Raw genomic sequence first — 12,500 nt, 5'->3', positions numbered from 1 at the left:
TTATTTCAGACCTGGTAATACAGCATATAACTTGAAAAAAAACAGGCTGGTATTTGCCCACCCTGCCCATTATTACCAGCCGTCCCTGCACACCGTGTCAATCTGGTATGGTGTCGAAATGAACTGGATGAAGAAAATTGAGTTTAAAATGATAAGAAGAAGGATTAAATATTTCAAGGCCTTTTTTTCTTTTTTTTTTCTTTCTAATTTTCTTCTTCTTTTTTTTTTTTTCTCTTTTGACTTTCAGAAGCCAAAACACACTTTACACAATGAAGGCATACGATGCTACACAAATTTTATAGATAGTTCGAAGTTGACGTCACTCGGGTCTTTGTTATTGTTGCCATCCGCGTTTATGAGTAATTCTCACTAAACTGTATTAACCAGATCGTGATTACACACCGTTTTGTGTGTTGGCCAGTTATACTTCCGGATGGCAATGTTGTGAACTTCTTAGCCAAGTGCATACTATCTATAAGCTATATTTAGATTAAAATTCAATTTTAGCCATCATGATCATTCCAAATCGAATCGTTTTAAGGCGATTGGTCACAATTCTGGGTGTGTTTTTTTTTTTTTTTTCTTTTTTTTTTGGGGGGGGGGGGGGGGGGGGTTGTTTGTTGGGTTTTTTTCCTGGGGGGGGGGGGGTATTCATTTACTTATTAAGTTATTTATTCGTTCATTTATTTATTTGTTCATCTACTTATTTATCTATTCAGTGTTTCATTTATTCATTTATCTATCGATCTATATTTATTTATTTACTTTTGTTTCTTTTTTTCTTTTTTTTTTTCAAAACTTATGTGTCTGTGTTAAAGAATTCTATCGGACTACCTTTTTTTTTTGGGGGGGGGGGGTAAGTTAAGAGTCAAAAGATAGGGACCCTCTCGACATTCAGCATGTATACTAACTGATGGACACGGCGAGGCGCTGCGTTTACAGTACACCTTTTAACATGCGGCTATGTGGTCTAGTGGTATGACACTCGCTTTCGGATCGGAAGGTCCTGGGTTCGAGCCTCGCTCGGCGCATAGTTGAGTCCTTGGAAAAGACTCTTTACTCACATTCTCTCACCGTACTCAGGTGTAAAATGAGTACCTGGCCGTTAACAGGGTTGTCTTTGTCCGAAAAATTGTAATATCGCCTAACAGGCGTCATGTCTCGTTCTACATGTTAAATGTTGCTGTTGACCAGGGACCCCTTGTAAAGCGCATTGAGCACGTTAAGTGGATATTGCGCTATATAAATGCTCAAATTTTTTATTTTTTTTTTTTATTTTTTTACATGTTAAAGAGCAGACCAGACGAAGGGGAGAGAAACGTTACCAAAAAAGATATCCAAAAATCGACTGGGGATCGATCCTCAGACATCCTGAGATAGGCTAATATTTTGAAGAAAAAAAAAGGGGGGGGGGGGTATTTACATTTCTTTCTACTTTGTTTGGCACTTTTTCGTAACATAACGCCGTTTCAGATAGATCTTTATCGTCAACCCAATGGCGTGAGACTTCTAAAAACGCCTTAGGGCTAACCCACACCGGAGACTGACTCTGACGACTCGGCACTGCCGTCCTCTACCGTCTTCCGGATAAAGACGTTGGGCATGGACATAATACAAAAAAAAAATAAAGAAAGAGCCGCTAGACCTGCCAATACCAATCTCGAAAAAGAAAATGGCGGGGGACGTCCGATGCTTGGTATGGGTAGGTCTAGTGGCTCTTCTCTTTAATCTTAGTATTTTGTCCGTGCCCGACTTGTCTCTATCCGGAAGACGACAGAGGACGGCAGTGCCGGGTCGCCGGAGTCAGTCTCCGGTGTGGATTAGCCCTTAATTTTACCCAACCTAATTACTAATCAAGCTTAAAATAATATCTTGACATTCGTAAACAAAATGGCACGCTCGCGAAATTATTCTCTATTGTTACGTTGTCGCCGCTGTTTTGTCGTTCTTTCAAAGTTTCAAAAGATCTGTGTTATGTGTTAAGATTGCCACGGACACACACACAACACATATTTATCAATGTTTGTTTTTTGTTGTCTACACGCCTTGACGATGATGCCATTCATCTTACATTCAGGGCTGATCTTTGCACGGACGTGTCAGTCGCCAAGATGTGGGCGGGGACCGCGGACGTTTAAACATCATGTCATGGTCATTTCGGGTACGAACCATTTTCAGAAAATATGCAAATAAAGTAAAGACAGCCCCCGACCCCATCACCCCCCCCATAAAAAAAAACAAAAAACAAAACAACAACAACAACAACAACAAACAAGATTGCTTGATGTGCAAACCGCGCTGTGTCCTAAATTTGTCTCCTGAATTATGTCAATAAGTATAGATAGTTCGAAGATGACGTCACTCAGGCCTTTGTTATTGTTTTTGGCATCCGCGTTTGTGAGCTGTTCTCACTAAACTGTATTAACCAGACTATAAAAGTTCATGGTTACACAGAGTTTGTGTGTTGTCGGTTATGTTGTGAACTCCTTGGCCAAGCGCATTCTATCTATAGATAGTATGCGCTTGGCTAAGAAGCTCACAACATTGTCATCCGGAAGTATGACGGACAACACACAAAACTATGTGTAACCATGAATTTTTATAGTCTGGTTAATACAGTTTAGTGAGAATTACACATACACGCGGATGCCAAAAAAAAAAAAAAAAAAATAACAAAGACCTGAGTGACGTCAACTTCGATCTATCTATAAACGTTCAAGGTTACACATAGTTTTGTGTGTTGGTCTGTCATACTTCCGGATGGCAATGTTGTGAGCTTCTTAGCCAAGCGCATACCATCTATAGATAGAACGAAGTTGACGTCACTCAGGTCTTTGTTATTGTTTTTTTTTGCCATCCATGTTTATGAGTAATTCTCATTAAACTTTAATAACCAGACTATAAAAACTTTCATGGCTCCCCAGAGCTATGTGTGTTGGTTTGTTATATTTCCGGATGGCAATGTTATGAGTCTCTTAGTCAATCAAGCGCTCAGCATCTTTTGCCATTTTCCGGATAAGCTACTTTTAGTTACTCCACGTGGAGACATTGTACCCTAAAAGTTTGATTGGCACCCGCCCTCTTTTGCCAGATATATTTGAGTGTATCAGAATTGCCATAAAATTAGCTATGAGAGAGCAAAGCATTTATTTCTTTCTGTGGACAATTGGATTCAGTAGTCTGTCACGCCGCCTGGCAACGGCGGCCATCTTGGTTCTAAACAAAGAAAATCTGTACTTTTTATTTTTCATGCTGGTTAGAACTTTTCATATGTCTTGTAATCAGAATGTGTAAAAGTCAAAACATGATCAAATGTATGTGTTTTTTTTCTTCTGGATACGCTTAATACTCGCCGGAGAAATATTTCATACGGGCGTCCGCCATTGTTCCGATAGTTTAGAGACTATTGTAGACAAAAGACACCTAGATAAAGGGAAGATAGTCACGCCTCTCGGGCAGTCGTCATAATACAAACAATGGGACTGATAGGCTTCAACAGTCGTAACGTCACTTCCTTCGTAATGACGCATGGTAACTTAGTAACTGGCTCTAAACTATCGGAACAATTGGTCAGGTATTTTGACTTTTACACATTCTGATCACAAGACACGTTATTATGAAAAGTTCTCGCCAGCATGAAGAATATAAAGTACTGATTTTATTTGTATAGAACCACGATGGCTGCCGGTCCTGGAGACGTGACATCAGACTATTGAATCCAATTGGTAAACAGGTCCTACATGTTTAGTGTTGCTGTTGGAGTGGAACAATTGTAAAACGCTTTGAGCACGTTTAGTGGATATTTCGCTTAATAAAAGCTCAATTTGTTTTTCTTATCTTTTAAAGACATATACATTGGCAACACTGAACTGTCATAGGGCCTTGATTACCTTACCTGTCTCGCTTAATTCCAGGCATCCGGCTAGACCTACGATGAGTAGTCAGTTAGATAATACGAATAAACGACAACTAAAACAATGAGAATTATAATGACAAACAGAATGACATTGTAGACATTGAAGATTACGAGGCCATTACATTTGCCATACGCCGACAAACGGTGCTCCTAATAGCTCAGTTGGTAGAGCCGTATAAAGTCATCGTTAACATAGCCTGACACAAGAACCCACAGGGACTTACAGTTTGACGTCATTTTTTAGGGTTTTGCACCGTCTAGTGAGTTGTAGCGTAGCCATCGTTATGTTATAGATAGTATGCGCTTGGCCAAGAAGCTCATTACATTGCCACCCGGAAGAATGACGGACCAACACACAAAACTGTGTGTATCCATGAACGTTTATGGTCAGGTTAATACAGTTCAGTGAGCATTACTCATAAACGCGGATGGCAAAAAACAATAACAAAGACCTGAGTGACGTCATCTTCAAACTATCTATAGCCTGATACTGAAATCCAAAAGGACTGGCAGTTTGACGTCATTATTTTGGTTTTTGCACCGCCGAGTGAGTTGTTAGTAGAGCTCATGGCAACAAGTTATTTCATTGGTTGAACTATTGAATACAACCCACGATTTATTTTCTTTTGTGGCAAAAGACTGGCATTTTGACGTCATTTTTTGGTCAGTATCAGGCCATAACTATACGAAGGCCACGATTGTAGTTAGTAGAGCTCAAGGAAACAAGCGATTGGGTAGATCGGTCTGTTAGATCTATCTATCTATCTATCTATCTATCTATCTATCTATCTATCTATCTATCTATCTATCTATCTATCTATCTATCTATCTATCTATCTATCCATCCATCCATCCAATTATCTATCTATCTATCTATCTATCTATCTATCTATCTATCTATCTATCTATCCATCTATCTATCTATCTATCTATCTATCTATCTATCCATCCATCTATCTATCTATCTATCTATCTATCTATCTATCTATCTATATATCTATCTATCTATCTATCTATCTATCTATCTCGCCATCTATCTATCTATCATCTATCTATCTATCTATCTATCTATCTATCTATCTATCTATCATCTATCTATCTATCTATCTATCTATCTATCTATCTATCTATCAGTCTACCAGTTTAACAGTCTGTCCATGTAATCGCCTGTCTATTTGTCGTCCTATCAGATAGTATATCTATCTATAGATATTATGCGCTTGGCTAAGAAGCTCATAACATTGTCATCCGGAAGTATAACGGACAAACACAAAAAAACTGTGTGTATCCATGAACGTTTATAGTCGGTTTAATACAGTTCAGTGAGCATTACTCATAAACGCGGATGGCAAAATACAATAACAAAGACCAGAGTGACGTGATCTTCGAACTATCTATATCTATATCTGCTATCTATCAACCATCCGAACTATCAGTCTCTCTATATATTTATTTATCTATCAATCTTAAGAACTATCTTCAATTTCTGCCTTTCCCGTCCCCCCTTCTCCCAGCTCTCCTCGCATCCTTGTAACCACCTATCTATTTGTCGGCCTATCAAAAGGCTTCAACAGTCATGACGTCACTTCCCTCGTAATGACGCATAGTAACTTAGAAACTAGCTCTAAAATATCGGGACAAATATTTCTCCGACGATCATAAAAGTGTATCCAGAGGAGAAAAACATTTTAAATATGATCATGTTTTGACTTTTATACATTATGATCACATAACATATGTAAAGTTCTAGCCAGCATGAAGAATATAAAGTACCAAATTTCTTTCTTTAGAACCACGACGCTCGTCGTTGGTGGGGGACGTGACATTCGACTATAGATAGTTCGAAGATGACGTCACTCAGGTCTTTGTTATTGTTTTTTGCCATCCGCGTTTATGAGTAATGCTCACGAAACTGTCTTAACCCGACTATAAACGTTCATGGATACATACAGTTTTGTGTGTTGGTCCGTTATACTTCCGGATGGCAATGTTGTGAGCTTCTTAGCCAAGCGCATACTATCTATTGAATCCAATTCTATAGTATATCTATATGAATATCTTTATGGGACCACGTGGCTCATCTGTACGGTCTTTGTTTCGAAGTCGAAGGGTACCGAGTTCGACCATCCGTCCGCGCTGTATGGCCTTGAGCAAGTCACCTAGCCTGAGGTCACTTTGCGGTGCTGCACTGCGGCTGACGCCTGGGTTATTCCAGTCTTACCTTAGAATAGATCCTAAAGAAAAATTTCCCCTTAGGGATGAATAAAGGGAATTTATCTATTATCATTATTTTATATCTGTATAACAACCTTCCGAATTGTGCTGCAATGTGGTCTTGTGGTATCACACTCGCTTTCGGATAGGAAGGTCCTCGGCTCGAGCTTCACTCAGCCTATAGTTGAGTCATTGGAGAAGGCTCTTTACTCACATTCTCTCACCGTACTCAGGTGTAAAATGAGTGTCTGACCGTTAACAGCGTTGTCTCTGTACGAAATTTTAAAAATTGCCTAAAAGGCGTCATGTCCCGTTAAATGTTGCTGTTGGCCAGGGATCCCTTCGTAAAGCGCTTTGAGTACGTTTAGTGGATATTGCGCTATATAAACGCTCATTAAAAAAAAAAAACAACAACTTTCAGTCTCTCTATATATTTATTTATCTATCAATCTTATGAACTACAGGTATCGCTATTTCTATCTCTCCCGTCCCTCCTTCTCCTCCCAGCTCTCCCGGGATCTCTTTTTTTTTTCCTTCATCTTTCCATTGTCCAAGCCCGATCCGACTTCCCTATCATCAAAACTAATTCAATTCATTATCCCTAATCCTTTAATCCCATTGTATCCCTTCCGTTAATCCCTTCCTTGTCCGCTGTCCCATCGTGACCTCTTGGCTTTTTACTGTGACATGGGTCTTGTATCACGTGGTGACTGGTATGGGTAGGGGTACTGATGGCGGGAGATGGGGTGGGTGGGTTTGGGGAGGGGGGGGGGGAGGGAGGTTATGGACTTGAAAGGAGATTGGGTGGAGGTAGAGATATCTTCTTCTTCTTCTTCTTCTTCTTCTTCTTCTTCTTCTTCTTCTTCTTCTTCTTCTTCTTCTTCTTCTTCGTTATCAGCATCATCATCATCATCATCATCATCCTCATCATCATCATCATCATCATCATCATCTTCTTCTTCTTCTTCTTCTTCTTCTTCTTCTTCTTCTTCTTCTTCTTCTTCTTCTCCTCCTCCTTCTTCTTCTCCTCTCTTCTCCTTCTTCTTCTTCTTCTTCTTCTTCTTCTTCTTCTTCTTCTTCTTCTTCTTCTTCTTCTTCTTCTTCTTCTTCTTCTTCTTTCTTCTTCTTCTTCTTCTTCTTCTTCTTCTTCTTCTTCTTCTTCTTCTTCTTCTTCTTCTTCTTCTTCTTCTTCTTCTTCTTCTTCTTCTTCTTCTTCTTCTTCTTCTTCTTCTTCTTCTTCTTCTTCTTCTTCTTTCTTCTTCTTCTTCTTCTTCTTCTTCTTCTTCTTCTTCTTCTTCTTCTTTCTTCTTCTTCTTCTTCTTCTTCTTCTTCTTCTTCTTCTTCTTCTTCTTCTTCTCTTCTTCTTTTCCTTCTTCTTCTCCTCCTCCTCCTTCTTCTTCCTCCTTCTTCTTCTTCCTCCTCTTCTTCTCCTTCATCTTTTCCGTTTCAACTACAGCATTAGCTCAGCTCTTTTATGCCCAAAGACCATCTAGGTGATTCTTTAGTGTTGTAAAACTATCTAGTTAAAAAGAAAATTTACTAGCATGGCACAAACATTAACCAATGCATTGAAGATGAAGTCGTTTGCTAATAACTCATATTGAAGCATTTACAAAACAATAAAACAAGAGCATTTATATAGCGCAATATTCACTAAACGTGATCAAATACCTTTACAGGGGGTACCGCAGCCAAAAACAAAACGTAACATGTAGTGTGAGAGATGATGTGAATTGTACGGAAACCGTTCCGTGCATCATCTTGATTCTTCAAGATCTATGTTCATGCCTCTATTCCTTCATTGACTTAACATTCTCACGCTCGTATCCACTACGACATCATGACATCCAAGAAACGTCCTTTCTATTTCTCAACAGATAAACGGTATCATGAATGAATAAATTAGTGTTACCCTTCATTCCTAATAGTATTCAATAGTCTGATGTCACGTCCACCCAGCAACGAGCCGCTTGGTTCTAAACAAAGAAAATCGGTACTTTTTATTCTTCATGCTGGCTAGAACTTTTTCACATGTCATGTGATCAGAATGTATAAAAGTCAAAACATGGTCAGATTTATAATGTTTTTCTCCTCTGGATACACTTTTATGATTGTCGGAGAAGTGTTTCATAAGGGCGTCCGATATGCATTACTCCGATAGTTTAGAACCAGTTACTAAGTTACTATGCGTCATTACGAGGAAAGTGACGTCATAAATGTTGAACCATTGCCAATAAATACCAGTCTATATTATGAAGTATTTAAAAAAAAAAAAAAAAAATTTTCATTGTCTTAAAAATTTTTTGGGAGTTTTTATTGTTGTTGTTTTTGTTTTGTTTTTTTTTTCTATTGGTGATATGTGTTTAGAGCAAATACTCACAACATCCGTCAGCCAGATATAATGTACCAACACATAAAACGATGTGTAACTTGACACATTGATAGTCTGATTGATAGAATTAAGAGTCTATTTAATAATAAATTGTGCGCGGCCATAAAAAGTAAAACAAACAAATAAACAAAAAACAACAACAATTTATCGCTCTGACACAACTTGAGCACCGCAACTGTCATGAATTAAAAAGAAATGTTTTATATTCAGTTTTTCACGTAAAAAAAAATAAATATATATATATATATATATATATAAAGACGCTCGTTGACCATCTTGTTGTATAAATCACTTGACGGCCCTAACTCGTGTTGTCTTCTTTCCTCCTAACCCCAGGTACTTAACCCTGTTTGACCTATGACCTATGACACTAACAGCATAGATTATCGGATAATTAGTTTACTGTATTATAGCGAAGGTACACGAAGGTCTCATGTTGTAGTGTTGTGAGTTTATCAAACTGAGACATTAGATCGGGAGCAGGTAGTTAAAGATCTGGAAAATATAGTGTGTATGAAACAGTGCTAGACACAGCAAGAGAGAAAAAAATACAACAATAATAATAATAATAATAATAATAATAATAATAATAATAATAATAATAATAATAATAATAATACAAATAATAATAATAATAATAATAATAATAATAATAATAATAATAATAATAATAATAATAATAATAGTAATAACAGTAATATTAATAATAATATTAATAATAATATTAATAATAATAATAATAATAATATAATAATAATAATAATAATAATAATAATATAATAATAATAATAATAATAATAATAATAATAATAATAATAACTAAATAATTATTTTTTTAAATCATTTCAAAAATTCCGTTTTCCTCGACTGCGGATTGAACCTCTCAGGTTCGATTCTCAGTTGTTGTTTTTTTTTGTTTTGTTTTTTTTTGTTTTGTTTTGTTTTTTTGGATTGTTTTTTTAAAAAATCTTGTCGGTATTTTTCTTTCTTGCTTTGTCTGGCACTGTTTTATACACACTTTTTTTTTAGATCTTTATTGTTGTGAGTTGCCAGGCGTGAGTATTGGCGTCGGTGGTTGTGTTCAACGAACATTGAGCATTGTCAACGAATGGGTAGGTGACAATGATTGCAAATGCCTGGGACGGGACGGGGTTGAGCTGCCTGGCTTCGTACCCGAAAGGTTACGAGTTCGAGTGCCCTCCGCGCTGTGTGGCCTTGAGCAAGTCACATCACCCTAGCTTACAATAAAAACAATAATAAAGTCCCGAGTGACGTCAAATTCATCCTATCTAGAGTGACTCCGGTTTGTATCTACTAAAAACTACGAATTAAAAAAAAAAACAAAAACATTTCAAGTAGGCAGGTCTGTCTGTTTGTAACAACGAGAGATAAATGTTTTGTGTCACTCACTATCCGTCAATAAAACCATGCCACAACAGGCGACCAAAAATAGCCCCCAAGACACGATATTATTACGCGAGCACCAGTGTTGCCAGGACTTCATGCCAGAAATCCGCCAAAATCCACCAACTTTATCCTATCCTACTTCCTTGCGATTTAGCCCAAAATCCGCCAAAAAATCCGGCATTTGATTTAAAACATTCGTAATCAACAATAGTGTATTTTCTCAGAATAAAAATTTTATTACTTAACGCAACTCAACGATTTACAACTGTTTCCTTTTTAAAGGCATGGAGATTCGAAGTTCCGATTTTGTTTGAGCGGGAGTTCGACTGTAGTATATAGTTTTCACCTTCGGTTAGTCTGAATTAGGTTGTGTAGTATAGATCAAGGCATACGGTACATTCATAATAGGTGCTATTAAAAGTCAATTTAGAAGGGGGGAGAGAGAGAGAGAGAGAGAGAGAGAGAGAGAGAGAGAGAGAGAGAGGAGAGAAACAAATAGACTTGATTGTTATACTTTTACTGTTTTTAAAGGGTATACAAATCATCAAAAATCCACCCAAAAAATCCGCCCACCTGGCAACACTGACGGCGACCAAAATAGCCCTCAAGACAAGATATTATTACGGGGCACAATAATTATCTATGATATTATATGACACACATACAACATACAGCATACACATTACACATTATGCCGACGACTATTATTATTATGAGGCTATTAGGGTCACCGTATGACTGACACACTCCTGCCATCATTACCGTCATGTCAACATCGTCGATGACGTCATACGGGATTTACTTTTATGACGTGATCGGCGCCGGGTTCGTGGTTTATGGGAACTCTTTTTGCCTGCCTTTCAACTTAATCGTTTGACAACTCTCTCTCTCTCTCTCTCTCTCTCTCTCTCTCTCTCTCTCTCTCTCTCTCTCTCTCTCTCTCTGTGTGTGTGTGTCTCTGTCTCTCTGTCTCTCTCTCTGTGTGTCTCTCTCCTCTCCTCTCTCTCTCTCCTCTCTCTCTCTCATCTCTCTCTCACTCCTATCCCCCCCTCTCTCTCTCTCTCTCTCTCTCTCTCTCTCTCTCTCTCTCTCTCTCTCTCTCTCTCTCTCCTTTTTTTATGAATTGAATTGATTTGATTGGCTACCATAATATCTTTCGGAGTTAGTATGTAGAATAGTGGTAATGCTTAAGGGATAATGATGATGACGACGACGACGATGATGATGATGATGATGATGATGATGATGATGATAATGACGATGATAATGGTGATGATAAAGTCGACGGAGCGACATGTCAAACAATACTGCGTACTATAGTAATTAGCATCACCCTTATTATCATCATTATCGTCGTCATTTTCTGCATGATTGCCATTGTCTTCTTTGCAGTGCAGTTACAGCATAACATTGTTATTGCTGCTGCTGCTGCTGTTGCTGTTGTTGTTGATGTTGATGTTGGTTTTAGGCCTAAGCCAGTGATTGTTGACCATCATAATATTCCCCTATTTCACCATCAGATTAATGGACCAGAATAATTATCGTCTTGGATTTCCTAGTATATTCGAACTCATCTCTCTCTCTCTCTCTCTCTCTCTCTCTCTCTCTCTCTCTCTCTCTCTCTCTCTCTCTCTCTCCTTTCCCTTCTATGTAAACATTTTAGCAAGTCTGACCGCAATTGGATTCAATAGTCTGATGTCACGTCGCCAGCAACGGCGAGCAGCCTGGTTCTAAACAAAGAAAATCGGTACTTTTTATTCTTCATGCTGGCTAGAACTTTTCATATGTCATGTGATCAGAATCTATAACGTCAAAACATGATCATATTTATAATGTTTTTCTCCTCTGGATGCACTTTTAAGCTCGTCGGAGAAATATTTCATAAGGGCGTCCGCCATTGTTCCGATAGTTTAGAGCCAGTTACTAAGTTACCATGCGTCATTACGAGGGAAGTGACGTCATGACTGTTGAAGTGTATTATGGGCTTGATTTAAGATTGTTGTATTGAACAATATTTTGTGTTGATTTAAGAATGTTTCCATTACAACAATGATGAGCCCATACAATTTGGGTTATCAGACCTGCAAATATGAACCCCTAGGCAATGTTCAGTTTTGCAGTTTTTATACTTAGGCACCTTATTCTTCTTACCTCAGGCAAGCATCTTTACCCCCCCCCCCCCCAACCACCACCACCACGTTACCAACCTTCCAACCCTCCTATTCCTTGAGTTTTTAATCTGACACAGTGATGGTAAATGATAATAGCACATAGGGAATGAGATTAGCGGAAGAGTAGCGTCCCTTGATTGGACGTCACCGGTGGAGAAGTTATTTGTAAACAAACCAACTACGAGCCAAGCGCTCAAATACAAAATTTATTATTCATATTTCTGTACAAAAATGCATAACGTTGATTATGATATGCATTTTTGTACAGAAATATGAATAATAAATCTTTAATTTGGAGCGCTAGGCTTGTAGTTGGTTTGTTTACAAATAACTTCTCCCACAGTGACTTCCAATCAAGGGACGCTACTCTTCCGCTAATCTCATTCCCTAGACAACGAGC

The 12,500-nt window shown here is 38.1% G+C and overlaps 1 protein-coding gene across 1 annotated transcript in view; it reads left to right on the top strand.

The window, feature by feature from the left end:
* The window catches only part of LOC144958933 (uncharacterized), a 147,287-nt gene that overhangs the window by 46,438 nt on the left and 88,349 nt on the right, over positions 1 to 12,500 (top strand). The gene's annotated exons all lie outside the window — the stretch shown is intronic.

The sequence above is a fragment of the Berghia stephanieae genome, chromosome 13 (genome assembly GCF_034508935.2).
Source record: "Berghia stephanieae isolate SIO BIC M18660-M18661 chromosome 13, UCSD_Bste_1.3, whole genome shotgun sequence".
NCBI classification, from domain to species: domain Eukaryota; kingdom Metazoa; phylum Mollusca; class Gastropoda; order Nudibranchia; family Aeolidiidae; genus Berghia; species Berghia stephanieae.
Note: the sequence above shows the minus strand (reverse complement) of the source record. Positions and strands in the feature narration are given on the sequence as shown.